Below are 20,683 nucleotides of genomic sequence, written 5' to 3'. Positions count from 1 at the left end.
CCCCGAGCTTCTACGACCTTCGGAAATGGTGAAACCACCAAATCTATAAAAAAAAGTACAAGATATTTTTGAATAACTTTTCTTCTGAAAGTCCTAGAGACTTGTGCATTTCATGATTAATAAAAGGTGGCCTGCCACACAACCACAACGAATTTCAGCACATTTCGAGCAAGCAGCGCGGAGTTATTCCAATTAATCCCTAATATGGGTTAGGGTTGCAATTAGGGTTAGGGTTAGGGTTAGGGTTGCAATTAGGGTTAGGGTTAGGGTTGTGATTAGGGTTAGGGTTAGGGTTGCTATTAGGGTTAGGGTTAGGGATGAATACCCATTGGAGCTCAAGATATTCTTCAATAACTTTTTTTCTGTAGGTCATAGAGACTTGGAAGTTGGTTCCATCTCCACTAATGTGGCTATGCCCGATCCATTGGTACCACCCCCGAGCTTCTACGACCTTTGGAAGGGGTAGGGTTAGGGTTGTGATTAGTGTTTGATTTTTTGGTTGTGATTAGGGTTAGGGTTAGGGATGAAAACCTATAGGAGTTCAAGATATTGTTCAATAACTTTTTTTCTGAAGGTCATAGAGACTTGGAAGTTGGTTCCATCTCCACTAATGTGGCTCTGCCCGATCCATTGGGACCATCCCCGAGCTTCTACGACCTTCGGAAATGGTGAAACCACCAAATCTATAAAAAAAAGTACAAGATATTTTTGAATAACTTTTCTTCTGAAAGTCCTAGAGACTTGTGCATTTCATGATTAATAAAGGGTGGCCTGCCACACAACCACACCGAATTTCAGCACGTTTCGAGCAAGCAGCGCGGAGTTATTCCAATTAATCCCTAATATGGGTTAGGGTTGCAATTAGGGTTAGGGTTAGGGTTAGGGTTGCAATTAGGGTTAGGGTTAGGGTTGCTATTAGGGTTAGGGTTAGGGATGAATACCCATTGGAGCTCAAGATATTCTTCAATAACTTTTTTTCTGTAGGTCATAGAGACTTGGAAGTTGGTTCCATCTCCACTAATGTGGCTATGCCCGATCCATTGGCACCACCCCCGAGCTTCTACGACCTTTGGAAGGGGTAGGGTTAGGGTTGTGATTAGTGTTTGATTTTTTGGTTGTGATTAGGGTTAGGGTTAGAGATGAAAACCTATAGGAGTTCAAGATATTGTTCAATAACTTTTTTTCTGAAGGTCATAGAGACTTGGAAGTTGGTTCCATCTCCACTAATGTGGCTCTGCCCGATCCATTGGGACCATCCCCGAGCTTCTACGACCTTCGGAAATGGTGAAACCACCAAATCTATAAAAAAAAGTACAAGATATTTTTGAATAACTTTTCTTCTGAAAGTCCTAGAGACTTGTGCATTTCATGATTAATAAAAGGTGGCCTGCCACACAACCACAACGAATTTCAGCACATTTCGAGCAAGCAGCGCGGAGTTATTCCAATTAATCCCTAATATGGGTTAGGGTTGCAATTAGGGTTAGGGTTAGGGTTAGGGTTGCAATTAGGGTTAGGGTTAGGGTTGTGATTAGGGTTAGGGTTAGGGTTGCTATTAGGGTTAGGGTTAGGGATGAATACCCATTGGAGCTCAAGATATTCTTCAATAACTTTTTTTCTGTAGGTCATAGAGACTTGGAAGTTGGTTCCATCTCCACTAATGTGGCTATGCCCGATCCATTGGTACCACCCCCGAGCTTCTACGACCTTTGGAAGGGGTAGGGTTAGGGTTGTGATTAGTGTTTGATTTTTTGGTTGTGATTAGGGTTAGGGTTAGGGATGAAAACCTATAGGAGTTCAAGATATTGTTCAATAACTTTTTTTCTGAAGGTCATAGAGACTTGGAAGTTGGTTCCATCTCCACTAATGTGGCTCTGCCCGATCCATTGGGACCATCCCCGAGCTTCTACGACCTTCGGAAATGGTGAAACCACCAAATCTATAAAAAAAAGTACAAGATATTTTTGAATAACTTTTCTTCTGAAAGTCCTAGAGACTTGTGCATTTCATGATTAATAAAGGGTGGCCTGCCACACAACCACACCGAATTTCAGCACGTTTCGAGCAAGCAGCGCGGAGTTATTCCAATTAATCCCTAATATGGGTTAGGGTTGCAATTAGGGTTAGGGTTAGGGTTAGGGTTGCAATTAGGGTTAGGGTTAGGGTTGCTATTAGGGTTAGGGTTAGGGATGAATACCCATTGGAGCTCAAGATATTCTTCAATAACTTTTTTTCTGTAGGTCATAGAGACTTGGAAGTTGGTTCCATCTCCACTAATGTGGCTATGCCCGATCCATTGGCACCACCCCCGAGCTTCTACGACCTTTGGAAGGGGTAGGGTTAGGGTTGTGATTAGTGTTTGATTTTTTGGTTGTGATTAGGGTTAGGGTTAGAGATGAAAACCTATAGGAGTTCAAGATATTGTTCAATAACTTTTTTTCTGAAGGTCATAGAGACTTGGAAGTTGGTTCCATCTCCACTAATGTGGCTCTGCCCGATCCATTGGGACCATCCCCGAGCTTCTACGACCTTCGGAAATGGTGAAACCACCAAATCTATAAAAAAAAGTACAAGATATTTTTGAATAACTTTTCTTCTGAAAGTCCTAGAGACTTGTGCATTTCATGATTAATAAAAGGTGGCCTGCCACACAACCACAACGAATTTCAGCACATTTCGAGCAAGCAGCGCGGAGTTATTCCAATTAATCCCTAATATGGGTTAGGGTTGCAATTAGGGTTAGGGTTAGGGTTAGGGTTGCAATTAGGGTTAGGGTTAGGGTTAGGGTTGTGATTAGGGTTAGGGTTAGGGATGAATACCCATTGGAGCTCAAGATATTCTTCAATAACTTTTTTTCTGTAGGTCATAGAGACTTGGAAGTTGGTTCCATCTCCACTAATGTGGCTATGCCCGATCCATTGGTACCACCCCCGAGCTTCTACGACCTTTGGAAGGGGTAGGGTTAGGGTTGTGATTAGTGTTTGATTTTTTGGTTGTGATTAGGGTTAGGGTTAGGGATGAAAACCTATAGGAGTTCAAGATATTGTTCAATAACTTTTTTTCTGAAGGTCATAGAGACTTGGAAGTTGGTTCCATCTCCACTAATGTGGCTCTGCCCGATCCATTGGGACCATCCCCGAGCTTCTACGACCTTCGGAAATGGTGAAACCACCAAATCTATAAAAAAAAAGTACAAGATATTTTTGAATAACTTTTCTTCTGAAAGTCCTAGAGACTTGTGCATTTCATGATTAATAAAGGGTGGCCTGCCACACAACCACACCGAATTTCAGCACGTTTCGAGCAAGCAGCGCGGAGTTATTCCAATTAATCCCTAATATGGGTTAGGGTTGCAATTAGGGTTAGGGTTAGGGTTAGGGTTGCAATTAGGGTTAGGGTTAGGGTTGCTATTAGGGTTAGGGTTAGGGATGAATACCCATTGGAGCTCAAGATATTCTTCAATAACTTTTTTTCTGTAGGTCATAGAGACTTGGAAGTTGGTTCCATCTCCACTAATGTGGCTATGCCCGATCCATTGGCACCACCCCCGAGCTTCTACGACCTTTGGAAGGGGTAGGGTTAGGGTTGTGATTAGTGTTTGATTTTTTGGTTGTGATTAGGGTTAGGGTTAGAGATGAAAACCTATAGGAGTTCAAGATATTGTTCAATAACTTTTTTTCTGAAGGTCATAGAGACTTGGAAGTTGGTTCCATCTCCACTAATGTGGCTCTGCCCGATCCATTGGGACCATCCCCGAGCTTCTACGACCTTCGGAAATGGTGAAACCACCAAATCTATAAAAAAAAGTACAAGATATTTTTGAATAACTTTTCTTCTGAAAGTCCTAGAGACTTGTGCATTTCATGATTAATAAAAGGTGGCCTGCCACACAACCACAACGAATTTCAGCACATTTCGAGCAAGCAGCGCGGAGTTATTCCAATTAATCCCTAATATGGGTTAGGGTTGCAATTAGGGTTAGGGTTAGGGTTAGGGTTGCAATTAGGGTTAGGGTTAGGGTTGTGATTAGGGTTAGGGTTAGGGTTGCTATTAGGGTTAGGGTTAGGGATGAATACCCATTGGAGCTCAAGATATTCTTCAATAACTTTTTTTCTGTAAGTCATAGAGACTTGGAAGTTGGTTCCATCTCCACTAATGTGGCTATGCCCGATCCATTGGTACCACCCCCGAGCTTCTACGACCTTTGGAAGGGGTAGGGTTAGGTTTGTGATTAGTGTTTGATTTTTTGGTTGTGATTAGGGTTAGGGTTAGGGATGAAAACATATAGGAGTTCAAGATATTGTTCAATAACTTTTTTTCTGAAGGTCATAGAGACTTGGAAGTTGGTTCCATCTCCACTAATGTGACTCTGCCCGATCCATTGGGACCATCCCCGAGCTTCTAAGACCTTCACAAATGGTGAAACCACCAAATCTATAAAAAAAAGTACAAGATATTTTTGAATAACTTTTCTTCTGAAAGTCCTAGAGACTTGTGCATTTCATGATTAATAAAGGGTGGCCTGACACACAACCACACCAAATTTCAGCACGTTTCGAGCAAGCAGCGCGGAGTTATTCCAATTAATCCCTAATATGGGTTAGGGTTGCAATTAGGGTTAGGGTTAGGGTTAGGGTTGCAATTAGGGTTAGGGTTAGGGTTGCTATTAGGGTTAGGGTTAGGGATGAATACCCATTGGAGCTCAAGATATTCTTCAATAACTTTTTTTCTGTAGGTCATAGAGACTTGGAAGTTGGTTCCATCTCCACTAATGTGGCTATGCCCGATCCATTGGCACCACCCCCGAGCTTCTACGACCTTTGGAAGGGGTAGGGTTAGGGTTGTGATTAGTGTTTGATTTTTTGGTTGTGATTAGGGTTAGGGTTAGAGATGAAAACCTATAGGAGTTCAAGATATTGTTCAATAACTTTTTTTCTGAAGGTCATAGAGACTTGGAAGTTGGTTCCATCTCCACTAATGTGGCTCTGCCCGATCCATTGGGACCATCCCCGAGCTTCTACGACCTTCGGAAATGGTGAAACCACCAAATCTATAAAAAAAAGTACAAGATATTTTTGAATAACTTTTCTTCTGAAAGTCCTAGAGACTTGTGCATTTCATGATTAATAAAAGGTGGCCTGCCACACAACCACAACGAATTTCAGCACATTTCGAGCAAGCAGCGCGGAGTTATTCCAATTAATCCCTAATATGGGTTAGGGTTGCAATTAGGGTTAGGGTTAGGGTTAGGGTTGCAATTAGGGTTAGGGTTAGGGTTGTGATTAGGGTTAGGGTTAGGGTTGCTATTAGGGTTAGGGTTAGGGATGAATACCCATTGGAGCTCAAGATATTCTTCAATAACTTTTTTTCTGTAGGTCATAGAGACTTGGAAGTTGGTTCCATCTCCACTAATGTGGCTATGCCCGATCCATTGGCACCACCCCCGAGCTTCTACGACCTTTGGAAGGGGTAGGGTTAGGGTTGTGATTAGTGTTTGATTTTTTGGTTGTGATTAGGGTTAGGGTTAGAGATGAAAACCTATAGGAGTTCAAGATATTGTTCAATAACTTTTTTTCTGAAGGTCATAGAGACTTGGAAGTTGGTTCCATCTCCACTAATGTGGCTCTGCCCGATCCATTGGGACCATCCCCGAGCTTCTACGACCTTCGGAAATGGTGAAACCACCAAATCTATAAAAAAAAGTACAAGATATTTTTGAATAACTTTTCTTCTGAAAGTCCTAGAGACTTGTGCATTTCATGATTAATAAAAGGTGGCCTGCCACACAACCACAACGAATTTCAGCACATTTCGAGCAAGCAGCGCGGAGTTATTCCAATTAATCCCTAATATGGGTTAGGGTTGCAATTAGGGTTAGGGTTAGGGTTAGGGTTGCAATTAGGGTTAGGGTTAGGGTTGTGATTAGGGTTAGGGTTAGGGTTGCTATTAGGGTTAGGGTTAGGGATGAATACCCATTGGAGCTCAAGATATTCTTCAATAACTTTTTTTCTGTAGGTCATAGAGACTTGGAAGTTGGTTCCATCTCCACTAATGTGGCTATGCCCGATCCATTGGCACCACCCCCGAGCTTCTACGACCTTTGGAAGGGGTAGGGTTAGGGTTGTGATTAGTGTTTGATTTTTTGGTTGTGATTAGGGTTAGGGTTAGAGATGAAAACCTATAGGAGTTCAAGATATTGTTCAATAACTTTTTTTCTGAAGGTCATAGAGACTTGGAAGTTGGTTCCATCTCCACTAATGTGGCTCTGCCCGATCCATTGGGACCATCCCCGAGCTTCTACGACCTTCGGAAATGGTGAAACCACCAAATCTATAAAAAAAAGTACAAGATATTTTTGAATAACTTTTCTTCTGAAAGTCCTAGAGACTTGTGCATTTCATGATTAATAAAAGGTGGCCTGCCACACAACCACAACGAATTTCAGCACATTTCGAGCAAGCAGCGCGGAGTTATTCCAATTAATCCCTAATATGGGTTAGGGTTGCAATTAGGGTTAGGGTTAGGGTTAGGGTTGCAATTAGGGTTAGGGTTAGGGTTAGGGTTGTGATTAGGGTTAGGGTTAGGGTTGCTATTAGGGTTAGGGTTAGGGATGAATACCCATTGGAGCTCAAGATATTCTTCAATAACTTTTTTTCTGTAGGTCATAGAGACTTGGAAGTTGGTTCCATCTCCACTAATGTGGCTATGCCCGATCCATTGGTACCACCCCCGAGCTTCTACGACCTTTGGAAGGGGTAGGGTTAGGGTTGTGATTAGTGTTTGATTTTTTGGTTGTGATTAGGGTTAGGGTTAGGGATGAAAACCTATAGGAGTTCAAGATATTGTTCAATAACTTTTTTTCTGAAGGTCATAGAGACTTGGAAGTTGGTTCCATCTCCACTAATGTGGCTCTGCCCGATCCATTGGGACCATCCCCGAGCTTCTACGACCTTCGGAAATGGTGAAACCACCAAATCTATAAAAAAAAAGTACAAGATATTTTTGAATAACTTTTCTTCTGAAAGTCCTAGAGACTTGTGCATTTCATGATTAATAAAGGGTGGCCTGCCACACAACCACACCGAATTTCAGCACGTTTCGAGCAAGCAGCGCGGAGTTATTCCAATTAATCCCTAATATGGGTTAGGGTTGCAATTAGGGTTAGGGTTAGGGTTAGGGTTGCAATTAGGGTTAGGGTTAGGGTTGCTATTAGGGTTAGGGTTAGGGATGAATACCCATTGGAGCTCAAGATATTCTTCAATAACTTTTTTTCTGTAGGTCATAGAGACTTGGAAGTTGGTTCCATCTCCACTAATGTGGCTATGCCCGATCCATTGGCACCACCCCCGAGCTTCTACGACCTTTGGAAGGGGTAGGGTTAGGGTTGTGATTAGTGTTTGATTTTTTGGTTGTGATTAGGGTTAGGGTTAGAGATGAAAACCTATAGGAGTTCAAGATATTGTTCAATAACTTTTTTTCTGAAGGTCATAGAGACTTGGAAGTTGGTTCCATCTCCACTAATGTGGCTCTGCCCGATCCATTGGGACCATCCCCGAGCTTCTACGACCTTCGGAAATGGTGAAACCACCAAATCTATAAAAAAAAGTACAAGATATTTTTGAATAACTTTTCTTCTGAAAGTCCTAGAGACTTGTGCATTTCATGATTAATAAAAGGTGGCCTGCCACACAACCACAACGAATTTCAGCACATTTCGAGCAAGCAGCGCGGAGTTATTCCAATTAATCCCTAATATGGGTTAGGGTTGCAATTAGGGTTAGGGTTAGGGTTGCAATTAGGGTTAGGGTTAGGGTTAGGGTTGCAATTAGGGTTAGGGTTAGGGTTGCTATTAGGGTTAGGGTTAGGGATGAATACCCATTGGAGCTCAAGATATTCTTCAATAACTTTTTTTCTGTAGGTCATAGAGACTTGGAAGTTGGTTCCATCTCCACTAATGTGGCTATGCCCGATCCATTGGTACCACCCCCGAGCTTCTACGACCTTTGGAAGGGGTAGGGTTAGGGTTGTGATTAGTGTTTGATTTTTTGGTTGTGATTAGGGTTAGGGTTAGGGATGAAAACCTATAGGAGTTCAAGATATTGTTCAATAACTTTTTTTCTGAAGGTCATAGAGACTTGGAAGTTGGTTCCATCTCCACTAATGTGGCTCTGCCCGATCCATTGGGACCATCCCCGAGCTTCTACGACCTTCGGAAATGGTGAAACCACCAAATCTATAAAAAAAAGTACAAGATATTTTTGAATAACTTTTCTTCTGAAAGTCCTAGAGACTTGTGCATTTCATGATTAATAAAGGGTGGCCTGCCACACAACCACACCGAATTTCAGCACGTTTCGAGCAAGCAGCGCGGAGTTATTCCAATTAATCCCTAATATGGGTTAGGGTTGCAATTAGGGTTAGGGTTAGGGTTAGGGTTGCAATTAGGGTTAGGGTTAGGGTTGCTATTAGGGTTAGGGTTAGGGATGAATACCCATTGGAGCTCAAGATATTCTTCAATAACTTTTTTTCTGTAGGTCATAGAGACTTGGAAGTTGGTTCCATCTCCACTAATGTGGCTATGCCCGATCCATTGGCACCACCCCCGAGCTTCTACGACCTTTGGAAGGGGTAGGGTTAGGGTTGTGATTAGTGTTTGATTTTTTGGTTGTGATTAGGGTTAGGGTTAGGGATGAAAACCTATAGGAGTTCAAGATATTGTTCAATAACTTTTTTTCTGAAGGTCATAGAGACTTGGAAGTTGGTTCCATCTCCACTAATGTGGCTCTGCCCGATCCATTGGGACCATCCCCGAGCTTCTACGACCTTCGGAAATGGTGAAACCACCAAATCTATAAAAAAAAGTACAAGATATTTTTGAATAACTTTTCTTCTGAAAGTCCTAGAGACTTGTGCATTTCATGATTAATAAAAGGTGGCCTGCCACACAACCACAACGAATTTCAGCACATTTCGAGCAAGCAGCGCGGAGTTATTCCAATTAATCCCTAATATGGGTTAGGGTTGCAATTAGGGTTAGGGTTAGGGTTAGGGTTGCAATTAGGGTTAGGGTTAGGGTTGTGATTAGGGTTAGGGTTAGGGTTGCTATTAGGGTTAGGGTTAGGGATGAATACCCATTGGAGCTCAAGATATTCTTCAATAACTTTTTTTCTGTAGGTCATAGAGACTTGGAAGTTGGTTCCATCTCCACTAATGTGGCTATGCCCGATCCATTGGTACCACCCCCGAGCTTCTACGACCTTTGGAAGGGGTAGGGTTAGGGTTGTGATTAGTGTTTGATTTTTTGGTTGTGATTAGGGTTAGGGTTAGGGATGAAAACCTATAGGAGTTCAAGATATTGTTCAATAACTTTTTTTCTGAAGGTCATAGAGACTTGGAAGTTGGTTCCATCTCCACTAATGTGGCTCTGCCCGATCCATTGGGACCATCCCCGAGCTTCTACGACCTTCGGAAATGGTGAAACCACCAAATCTATAAAATAAAGTACAAGATATTTTTGAATAACTTTTCTTCTGAAAGTCCTAGAGACTTGTGCATTTCATGATTAATAAAGGGTGCCCTGCCACACAACCACACCAAATTTCAGCACGTTTCGAGCAAGCAGCGCGGAGTTATTCCAATTAATCCCTAATATGGGTTAGGGTTGCAATTAGGGTTAGGGTTAGGGTTAGGGTTGCAATTAGGGTTAGGGTTAGGGTTGTGATTAGGGTTAGGGTTAGGGTTGCTATTAGGGTTAGGGTTAGGGATGAATACCCATTGTAGCTCAAGATATTCTTCAATAACTTTTTTTCTGTAAGTCATAGAGACTTGGAAGTTGGTTCCATCTCCACTAATGTGGCTATGCCCGATCCATTGGTACCACCCCCGAGCTTCTACGACCTTTGGAAGGGGTAGGGTTAGGTTTGTGATTAGTGTTTGATTTTTTGGTTGTGATTAGGGTTAGGGTTAGGGATGAAAACATATAGGAGTTCAAGATATTGTTCAATAACTTTTTTTCTGAAGGTCATAGAGACTTGGAAGTTGGTTCCATCTCCACTAATGTGACTCTGCCCGATCCATTGGGACCATCCCCGAGCTTCTAAGACCTTCACAAATGGTGAAACCACCAAATCTATAAAAAAAAGTACAAGATATTTTTGAATAACTTTTCTTCTGAAAGTCCTAGAGACTTGTGCATTTCATGATTAATAAAGGGTGGCCTGACACACAACCACACCAAATTTCAGCACGTTTCGAGCAAGCAGCGCGGAGTTATTCCAATTAATCCCTAATATGGGTTAGGGTTGCAATTAGGGTTAGGGTTAGGGTTAGGGTTGCAATTAGGGTTAGGGTTAGGGTTGCTATTAGGGTTAGGGTTAGGGATGAATACCCATTGGAGCTCAAGATATTCTTCAATAACTTTTTTTCTGTAGGTCATAGAGACTTGGAAGTTGGTTCCATCTCCACTAATGTGGCTATGCCCGATCCATTGGTACCACCCCCGAGCTTCTACGACCTTTGGAAGGGGTAGGGTTAGGGTTGTGATTAGTGTTTGATTTTTTGGTTGTGATTAGGGTTAGGGTTAGGGATGAAAACCTATAGGAGTTCAAGATATTGTTCAATAACTTTTTTTCTGAAGGTCATAGAGACTTGGAAGTTGGTTCCATCTCCACTAATGTGGCTCTGCCCGATCCATTGGGACCATCCCCGAGCTTCTACGACCTTCGGAAATGGTGAAACCACCAAATCTATAAAATAAAGTACAAGATATTTTTGAATAACTTTTCTTCTGAAAGTCCTAGAGACTTGTGCATTTCATGATTAATAAAGGGTGCCCTGCCACACAACCACACCAAATTTCAGCACGTTTCGAGCAAGCAGCGCGGAGTTATTCCAATTAATCCCTAATATGGGTTAGGGTTGCAATTAGGGTTAGGGTTAGGGTTAGGGTTGCAATTAGGGTTAGGGTTAGGGTTGCTATTAGGGTTAGGGTTAGGGATGAATACCCATTGGAGCTCAAGATATTCTTCAATAACTTTTTTTCTGTAGGTCATAGAGACTTGGAAGTTGGTTCCATCTCCACTAATGTGGCTATGCCCGATCCATTGGCACCACCCCCGAGCTTCTACGACCTTTGGAAGGGGTAGGGTTAGGGTTGTGATTAGTGTTTGATTTTTTGGTTGTGATTAGGGTTAGGGTTAGAGATGAAAACCTATAGGAGTTCAAGATATTGTTCAATAACTTTTTTTCTGAAGGTCATAGAGACTTGGAAGTTGGTTCCATCTCCACTAATGTGGCTCTGCCCGATCCATTGGGACCATCCCCGAGCTTCTACGACCTTCGGAAATGGTGAAACCACCAAATCTATAAAAAAAAGTACAAGATATTTTTGAATAACTTTTCTTCTGAAAGTCCTAGAGACTTGTGCATTTCATGATTAATAAAAGGTGGCCTGCCACACAACCACAACGAATTTCAGCACATTTCGAGCAAGCAGCGCGGAGTTATTCCAATTAATCCCTAATATGGGTTAGGGTTGCAATTAGGGTTAGGGTTAGGGTTAGGGTTGCAATTAGGGTTAGGGTTAGGGTTGCTATTAGGGTTAGGGTTAGGGATGAATACCCATTGGAGCTCAAGATATTCTTCAATAACTTTTTTTCTGTAGGTCATAGAGACTTGGAAGTTGGTTCCATCTCCACTAATGTGGCTATGCCCGATCCATTGGCACCACCCCCGAGCTTCTACGACCTTTGGAAGGGGTAGGGTTAGGGTTGTGATTAGTGTTTGATTTTTTGGTTGTGATTAGGGTTAGGGTTAGAGATGAAAACCTATAGGAGTTCAAGATATTGTTCAATAACTTTTTTTCTGAAGGTCATAGAGACTTGGAAGTTGGTTCCATCTCCACTAATGTGGCTCTGCCCGATCCATTGGGACCATCCCCGAGCTTCTACGACCTTCGGAAATGGTGAAACCACCAAATCTATAAAAAAAAGTACAAGATATTTTTGAATAACTTTTCTTCTGAAAGTCCTAGAGACTTGTGCATTTCATGATTAATAAAAGGTGGCCTGCCACACAACCACAACGAATTTCAGCACATTTCGAGCAAGCAGCGCGGAGTTATTCCAATTAATCCCTAATATGGGTTAGGGTTGCAATTAGGGTTAGGGTTAGGGTTAGGGTTGCAATTAGGGTTAGGGTTAGGGTTGTGATTAGGGTTAGGGTTAGGGTTGCTATTAGGGTTAGGGTTAGGGATGAATACCCATTGGAGCTCAAGATATTCTTCAATAACTTTTTTTCTGTAGGTCATAGAGACTTGGAAGTTGGTTCCATCTCCACTAATGTGGCTATGCCCGATCCATTGGTACCACCCCCGAGCTTCTACGACCTTTGGAAGGGGTAGGGTTAGGGTTGTGATTAGTGTTTGATTTTTTGGTTGTGATTAGGGTTAGGGTTAGGGATGAAAACCTATAGGAGTTCAAGATATTGTTCAATAACTTTTTTTCTGAAGGTCATAGAGACTTGGAAGTTGGTTCCATCTCCACTAATGTGGCTCTGCCCGATCCATTGGGACCATCCCCGAGCTTCTACGACCTTCGGAAATGGTGAAACCACCAAATCTATAAAAAAAAGTACAAGATATTTTTTAATAACTTTTCTTCTGAAAGTCCTAGAGACTTGTGCATTTCATGATTAATAAAGGGTGGCCTGCCACACAACCACACCGAATTTCAGCACGTTTCGAGCAAGCAGCGCGGAGTTATTCCAATTAATCCCTAATATGGGTTAGGGTTGCAATTAGGGTTAGGGTTAGGGTTAGGGTTGCAATTAGGGTTAGGGTTAGGGTTGCTATTAGGGTTAGGGTTAGGGATGAATACCCATTGGAGCTCAAGATATTCTTCAATAACTTTTTTTCTGTAGGTCATAGAGACTTGGAAGTTGGTTCCATCTCCACTAATGTGGCTATGCCCGATCCATTGGCACCACCCCCGAGCTTCTACGACCTTTGGAAGGGGTAGGGTTAGGGTTGTGATTAGTGTTTGATTTTTTGGTTGTGATTAGGGTTAGGGTTAGAGATGAAAACCTATAGGAGTTCAAGATATTGTTCAATAACTTTTTTTCTGAAGGTCATAGAGACTTGGAAGTTGGTTCCATCTCCACTAATGTGGCTCTGCCCGATCCATTGGGACCATCCCCGAGCTTCTACGACCTTCGGAAATGGTGAAACCACCAAATCTATAAAAAAAAGTACAAGATATTTTTGAATAACTTTTCTTCTGAAAGTCCTAGAGACTTGTGCATTTCATGATTAATAAAAGGTGGCCTGCCACACAACCACAACGAATTTCAGCACATTTCGAGCAAGCAGCGCGGAGTTATTCCAATTAATCCCTAATATGGGTTAGGGTTGCAATTAGGGTTAGGGTTAGGGTTAGGGTTGCAATTAGGGTTAGGGTTAGGGTTAGGGTTGTGATTAGGGTTAGGGTTAGGGTTGCTATTAGGGTTAGGGTTAGGGATGAATACCCATTGGAGCTCAAGATATTCTTCAATAACTTTTTTTCTGTAGGTCATAGAGACTTGGAAGTTGGTTCCATCTCCACTAATGTGGCTATGCCCGATCCATTGGTACCACCCCCGAGCTTCTACGACCTTTGGAAGGGGTAGGGTTAGGGTTGTGATTAGTGTTTGATTTTTTGGTTGTGATTAGGGTTAGGGTTAGGGATGAAAACCTATAGGAGTTCAAGATATTGTTCAATAACTTTTTTTCTGAAGGTCATAGAGACTTGGAAGTTGGTTCCATCTCCACTAATGTGGCTCTGCCCGATCCATTGGGACCATCCCCGAGCTTCTACGACCTTCGGAAATGGTGAAACCACCAAATCTATAAAAAAAAAGTACAAGATATTTTTGAATAACTTTTCTTCTGAAAGTCCTAGAGACTTGTGCATTTCATGATTAATAAAGGGTGGCCTGCCACACAACCACACCGAATTTCAGCACGTTTCGAGCAAGCAGCGCGGAGTTATTCCAATTAATCCCTAATATGGGTTAGGGTTGCAATTAGGGTTAGGGTTAGGGTTAGGGTTGCAATTAGGGTTAGGGTTAGGGTTGCTATTAGGGTTAGGGTTAGGGATGAATACCCATTGGAGCTCAAGATATTCTTCAATAACTTTTTTTCTGTAGGTCATAGAGACTTGGAAGTTGGTTCCATCTCCACTAATGTGGCTATGCCCGATCCATTGGCACCACCCCCGAGCTTCTACGACCTTTGGAAGGGGTAGGGTTAGGGTTGTGATTAGTGTTTGATTTTTTGGTTGTGATTAGGGTTAGGGTTAGAGATGAAAACCTATAGGAGTTCAAGATATTGTTCAATAACTTTTTTTCTGAAGGTCATAGAGACTTGGAAGTTGGTTCCATCTCCACTAATGTGGCTCTGCCCGATCCATTGGGACCATCCCCGAGCTTCTACGACCTTCGGAAATGGTGAAACCACCAAATCTATAAAAAAAAGTACAAGATATTTTTGAATAACTTTTCTTCTGAAAGTCCTAGAGACTTGTGCATTTCATGATTAATAAAAGGTGGCCTGCCACACAACCACAACGAATTTCAGCACATTTCGAGCAAGCAGCGCGGAGTTATTCCAATTAATCCCTAATATGGGTTAGGGTTGCAATTAGGGTTAGGGTTAGGGTTAGGGTTGCAATTAGGGTTAGGGTTAGGGTTGTGATTAGGGTTAGGGTTAGGGTTGCTATTAGGGTTAGGGTTAGGGATGAATACCCATTGGAGCTCAAGATATTCTTCAATAACTTTTTTTCTGTAGGTCATAGAGACTTGGAAGTTGGTTCCATCTCCACTAATGTGGCTATGCCCGATCCATTGGTACCACCCCCGAGCTTCTACGACCTTTGGAAGGGGTAGGGTTAGGGTTGTGATTAGTGTTTGATTTTTTGGTTGTGATTAGGGTTAGGGTTAGGGATGAAAACCTATAGGAGTTCAAGATATTGTTCAATAACTTTTTTTCTGAAGGTCATAGAGACTTGGAAGTTGGTTCCATCTCCACTAATGTGGCTCTGCCCGATCCATTGGGACCATCCCCGAGCTTCTACGACCTTCGGAAATGGTGAAACCACCAAATCTATAAAAAAAAGTACAAGATATTTTTGAATAACTTTTCTTCTGAAAGTCCTAGAGACTTGTGCATTTCATGATTAATAAAGGGTGGCCTGCCACACAACCACACCGAATTTCAGCACGTTTCGAGCAAGCAGCGCGGAGTTATTCCAATTAATCCCTAATATGGGTTAGGGTTGCAATTAGGGTTAGGGTTAGGGTTAGGGTTGCAATTAGGGTTAGGGTTAGGGTTGCTATTAGGGTTAGGGTTAGGGATGAATACCCATTGGAGCTCAAGATATTCTTCAATAACTTTTTTTCTGTAGGTCATAGAGACTTGGAAGTTGGTTCCATCTCCACTAATGTGGCTATGCCCGATCCATTGGTACCACCCCCGAGCTTCTACGACCTTTGGAAGGGGTAGGGTTAGGGTTGTGATTAGTGTTTGATTTTTTGGTTGTGATTAGGGTTAGGGTTAGGGATGAAAACCTATAGGAGTTCAAGATATTGTTCAATAACTTTTTTTCTGAAGGTCATAGAGACTTGGAAGTTGGTTCCATCTCCACTAATGTGGCTATGCCCGATCCATTGGTACCACCCCCGAGCTTCTACGACCTTTGGAAGGGGTAGGGTTAGGGTTGTGATTAGTGTTTGATTTTTTGGTTGTGATTAGGGTTAGGGTTAGGGATGAAAACCTATAGGAGTTCAAGATATTGTTCAATAACTTTTTTTCTGAAGGTCATAGAGACTTGGAAGTTGGTTCCATCTCCACTAATGTGGCTATGCCCGATCCATTGGTACCACCCCCGAGCTTCTACGACCTTTTGAAGGGGTAGGGTTAGGGTTGTGATTAGTGTTTGATTTTTTGGTTGTGATTAGGGTTAGGGTTAGGGATGAAAACCTATAGGAGTTCAAGATATTGTTCAATAACTTTTTTTCTGAAGGTCATAGAGACTTGGAAGTTGGTTCCATCTCCACTAATGTGGCTCTGCCCGATCCATTGGGACCATCCCCGAGCTTCTACGACCTTCGGAAATGGTGAAACCACCAAATCTATAAAAAAAAGTACAAGATATTTTTGAATAACTTTTCTTCTGAAAGTCCTAGAGACTTGTGCATTTCATGATTAATAAAGGGTGGCCTGCCACACAACCACACCGAATTTCAGCACGTTTCGAGCAAGCAGCGCGGAGTTATTCCAATTAATCCCTAATATGGGTTAGGGTTGCAATTAGGGTTAGGGTTAGGGTTAGGGTTGCAATTAGGGTTAGGGTTAGGGTTGTGATTAGGGTTAGGGTTAGGGTTGCTATTAGGGTTAGGGTTAGGGATGAATACCCATTGGAGCTCAAGATATTCTTCAATAACTTTTTTTCTGTAGGTCATAGAGACTTGGAAGTTGGTTCCATCTCCACTAATGTGGCTATGCCCGATCCATTGGTACCACCCCCGAGCTTCTACGACCTTTGGAAGGGGTAGGGTTAGGGTTGTGATTAGTGTTTGATTTTTTGGTTGTGATTAGGGTTAGGGTTAGAGATGAAAACCTATAGGAGTTCAAGATATTGTTCAATAACTTTTTTTCTGAAGGTCATAGAGACTTGGAAGTTGGTTCCATCTCCACTAATGTGGCTCTGCCCGATCCATTGGGACCATCCCCGAGCTTCTACGACCTTCGGAAATGGTGAAACCACCAAATCTATAAAAAAAAGTACAAGATATTTTTGAATAACTTTTCTTCTGAAAGTCCTAGAGACTTGTGCATTTCATGATTAATAAAAGGTGGCCTGCCACACAACCACAACGAATTTCAGCACATTTCGAGCAAGCAGCGCGGAGTTATTCCAATTAATCCCTAATATGGGTTAGGGTTGCAATTAGGGTTAGGGTTAGGGTTAGGGTTGCAATTAGGGTTAGGGTTAGGGTTGTGATTAGGGTTAGGGTTAGGGTTGCTATTAGGGTTAGGGTTAGGGATGAATACCCATTGGAGCTCAAGATATTCTTCAATAACTTTTTTTCTGTAGGTCATAGAGACTTGGAAGTTGGTTCCATCTCCACTAATGTGGCTATGCCCGATCCATTGGTACCACCCCCGAGCTTCTACGACCTTTGGAAGGGGTAGGGTTAGGGTTGTGATTAGTGTTTGATTTTTTGGTTGTGATTAGGGTTAGGGTTAGGGATGAAAACCTATAGGAGTTCAAGATATTGTTCAATAACTTTTTTTCTGAAGGTCATAGAGACTTGGAAGTTGGTTCCATCTCCACTAATGTGGCTCTGCCCGATCCATTGGGACCATCCCCGAGCTTCTACGACCTTCGGAAATGGTGAAACCACCAAATCTATAAAAAAAAGTACAAGATATTTTTGAATAACTTTTCTTCTGAAAGTCCTAGAGACTTGTGCATTTCATGATTAATAAAGGGTGGCCTGCCACACAACCACACCGAATTTCAGCACGTTTCGATCAAGCAGCGCGGAGTTATTCCAATTAATCCCTAATATGGGTTAGGGTTGCAATTAGGGTTAGGGTTAGGGTTAGGGTTGCAATTAGGGTTAGGGTTAGGGTTGCTATTAGGGTTAGGGTTAGGGATGAATACCCATTGGAGCTCAAGATATTCTTCAATAACTTTTTTTCTGTAGGTCATAGAGACTTGGAAGTTGGTTCCATCTCCACTAATGTGGCTATGCCCGATCCATTGGTACCACCCCCGAGCTTCTACGACCTTTGGAAGGGGTAGGGTTAGGGTTGTGATTAGTGTTTGATTTTTTGGTTGTGATTAGGGTTAGGGTTAGGGATGAAAACCTATAGGAGTTCAAGATATTGTTCAATAACTTTTTTTCTGAAGGTCATAGAGACTTGGAAGTTGGTTCCATCTCCACTAATGTGGCTATGCCCGATCCATTGGTACCACCCCCGAGCTTCTACGACCTTTGGAAGGGGTAGGGTTAGGGTTGTGATTAGTGTTTGATTTTTTGGTTGTGATTAGGGTTAGGGTTAGGGATGAAAACCTATAGGAGTTCAAGATATTGTTCAATAACTTTTTTTCTGAAGGTCATAGAGACTTGGAAGTTGGTTCCATCTCCACTAATGTGGCTCTGCCCGATCCATTGGGACCATCCCCGAGCTTCTACGACCTTCGGAAATGGTGAAACCACCAAATCTATAAAAAAAAGTACAAGATATTTTTGAATAACTTTTCTTCTGAAAGGCCTAGAGACTTGTGCATTTCATGATTAATAAAGGGTGGCCTGCCACACAACCACACCGAATTTCAGCACGTTTCGAGCAAGCAGCGCAGAGTTATTCCAATTAATCCCTAATATGGGTTAGGGTTGCAATTAGGGTTAGGGTTAGGGTTAGGGTTGCAATTAGGGTTAGGGTTAGGGTTGTGATTAGGGTTAGGGTTAGGGTTGCTATTAGGGTTAGGGTTAGGGATGAATACCCATTGGAGCTCAAGATATTCTTCAATAACTTTTTTTCTGTAGGTCATAGAGACTTGGAAGTTGGTTCCATCTCCACTAATGTGGCTATGCCCGATCCATTGGTACCACCCCCGAGCTTCTACGACCTTTGGAAGGGGTAGGGTTAGGGTTGTGATTAGTGTTTGATTTTTTGGTTGTGATTAGGGTTAGGGTTAGGGATGAAAACCTATAGGAGTTCAAGATATTGTTCAATAACTTTTTTTCTGAAGGTCATAGAGACTTGGAAGTTGGTTCCATCTCCACTAATGTGGCTCTGCCCGATCCATTGGGACCATCCCCGAGCTTCTACGACCTTCGGAAATGGTGAAACCACCAAATCTATAAAAAAAAGTACAAGATATTTTTGAATAACTTTTCTTCTGAAAGGCCTAGAGACTTGTGCATTTCATGATTAATAAAGGGTGGCCTGCCACACAACCACACCGAATTTCAGCACGTTTCGAGCAAGCAGCGCGGAGTTATTCCAATAAATCCCTAATATGGGTTAGGGTTGCAATTAGGGTTAGGGTTAGGGTTAGGGTTGCAATTAGGGTTAGGGTTAGGGTTGTGATTAGGGTTAGGGTTAGGGTTGCTATTAGGGTTAGGGTTAGGGATGAATACCCATTGGAGCTCAAGATATTCTTCAATAACTTTTTTTCTGTAGGTCATAGAGACTTGGAAGTTGGTTCCATCTCCACTAATGTGGCTATGCCCGATCCATTGGTACCACCCCCGAGCTTCTACGACCTTTGGAAGGGGTAGGGTTAGGGTTGTGATTAGTGTTTGATTTTTTGGTTGTGATTAGGGATAGGGTTAGGGATGAAAACCTATAGGAGTTCAAGATATTGTTCAATAACTTTTTTTCTGAAGGTCATAGAGACTTGGAAGTTGGTTCCATCTCCACTAATGTGGCTCTGCCCGATCCATTGGGACCATCCCCGAGCTTCTACGACCTTCGGAAATGGTGAAACCACCAAATCTATAAAAAAAAGTACAAGATATTTTTGAATAACTTTTCTTCTGAAAGGCCTAGAGACTTGTGCATTTCATGATTAATAAAGGGTGGCCTGCCACACAACCACACCGAATTTCAGCACGTTTCGAGCAAGCAGCGCGGAGTTATTCCAATAAATCCCTAATATGGGTTAGGGTTGCAATTAGGGTTAGGGTTAGGGTTAGGGTTGCAATTAGGGTTAGGGTTAGGGTTGTGATTAGGGTTAGGGTTAGGGTTGCTATTAGGGTTAGGGTTAGGGATGAATACCCATTGGAGCTCAAGATATTCTTCAATAACTTTTTTTCTGTAGGTCATAGAGACTTGGAAGTTGGTTCCATCTCCACTAATGTGGCTATGCCCGATCCATTGGTACCACCCCCGAGCTTCTACGACCTTTGGAAGGGGTAGGGTTAGGGTTGTGATTAGTGTTTGATTTTTTGGTTGTGATTAGGGATAGGGTTAGGGATGAAAACCTATAGGAGTTCAAGATATTGTTCAATAACTTTTTTTCTGAAGGTCATAGAGACTTGGAAGTTGGTTCCATCTCCACTAATGTGGCTCTGCCCGATCCATTGGGACCATCCCCGAGCTTCTACGACCTTCGGAAATGGTGAAACCACCAAATCTATAAAAAAAAGTACAAGATATTTTTGAATAACTTTTCTTCTGAAAGGCCTAGAGACTTGTGCATTTCATGATTAATAAAGGGTGGCCTGCCACACAACCACACCGAATTTCAGCACGTTTCGAGCAAGCAGCGCGGAGTTATTCCAATTAATCCCTAATATGGGTTAGGGTTGCAATTAGGGTTAGGGTTAGGGTTGCAATTAGGGTTAGGGTTAGGGTTGTGATTAGGGTTAGGGTTAGGGTTGCTATTAGGGTTAGGGTGAGGGATGAATACCCATTGGAGCTCAAGATATTCTTCAATAACTTTTTTTCTGTAAGTCATAGAGACTTGGAAGTTGGTTCCATCTCCACTAATGTGGCTATGCCCGATCCATTGGTACCACCCCCGAGCTTCTACGACCTTTGGAAGGGGTAGGGTTAGGTTTGTGATTAGTGTTTGATTTTTTGGTTGTGATTAGGGTTAGGGTTAGGGATGAAAACATATAGGAGTTCAAG

Source organism: Paralichthys olivaceus, chromosome 2 (genome assembly GCF_024713975.1).
Source record: "Paralichthys olivaceus isolate ysfri-2021 chromosome 2, ASM2471397v2, whole genome shotgun sequence".
Lineage (NCBI taxonomy): Eukaryota > Metazoa > Chordata > Actinopteri > Pleuronectiformes > Paralichthyidae > Paralichthys > Paralichthys olivaceus.
Note: the sequence above shows the minus strand (reverse complement) of the source record.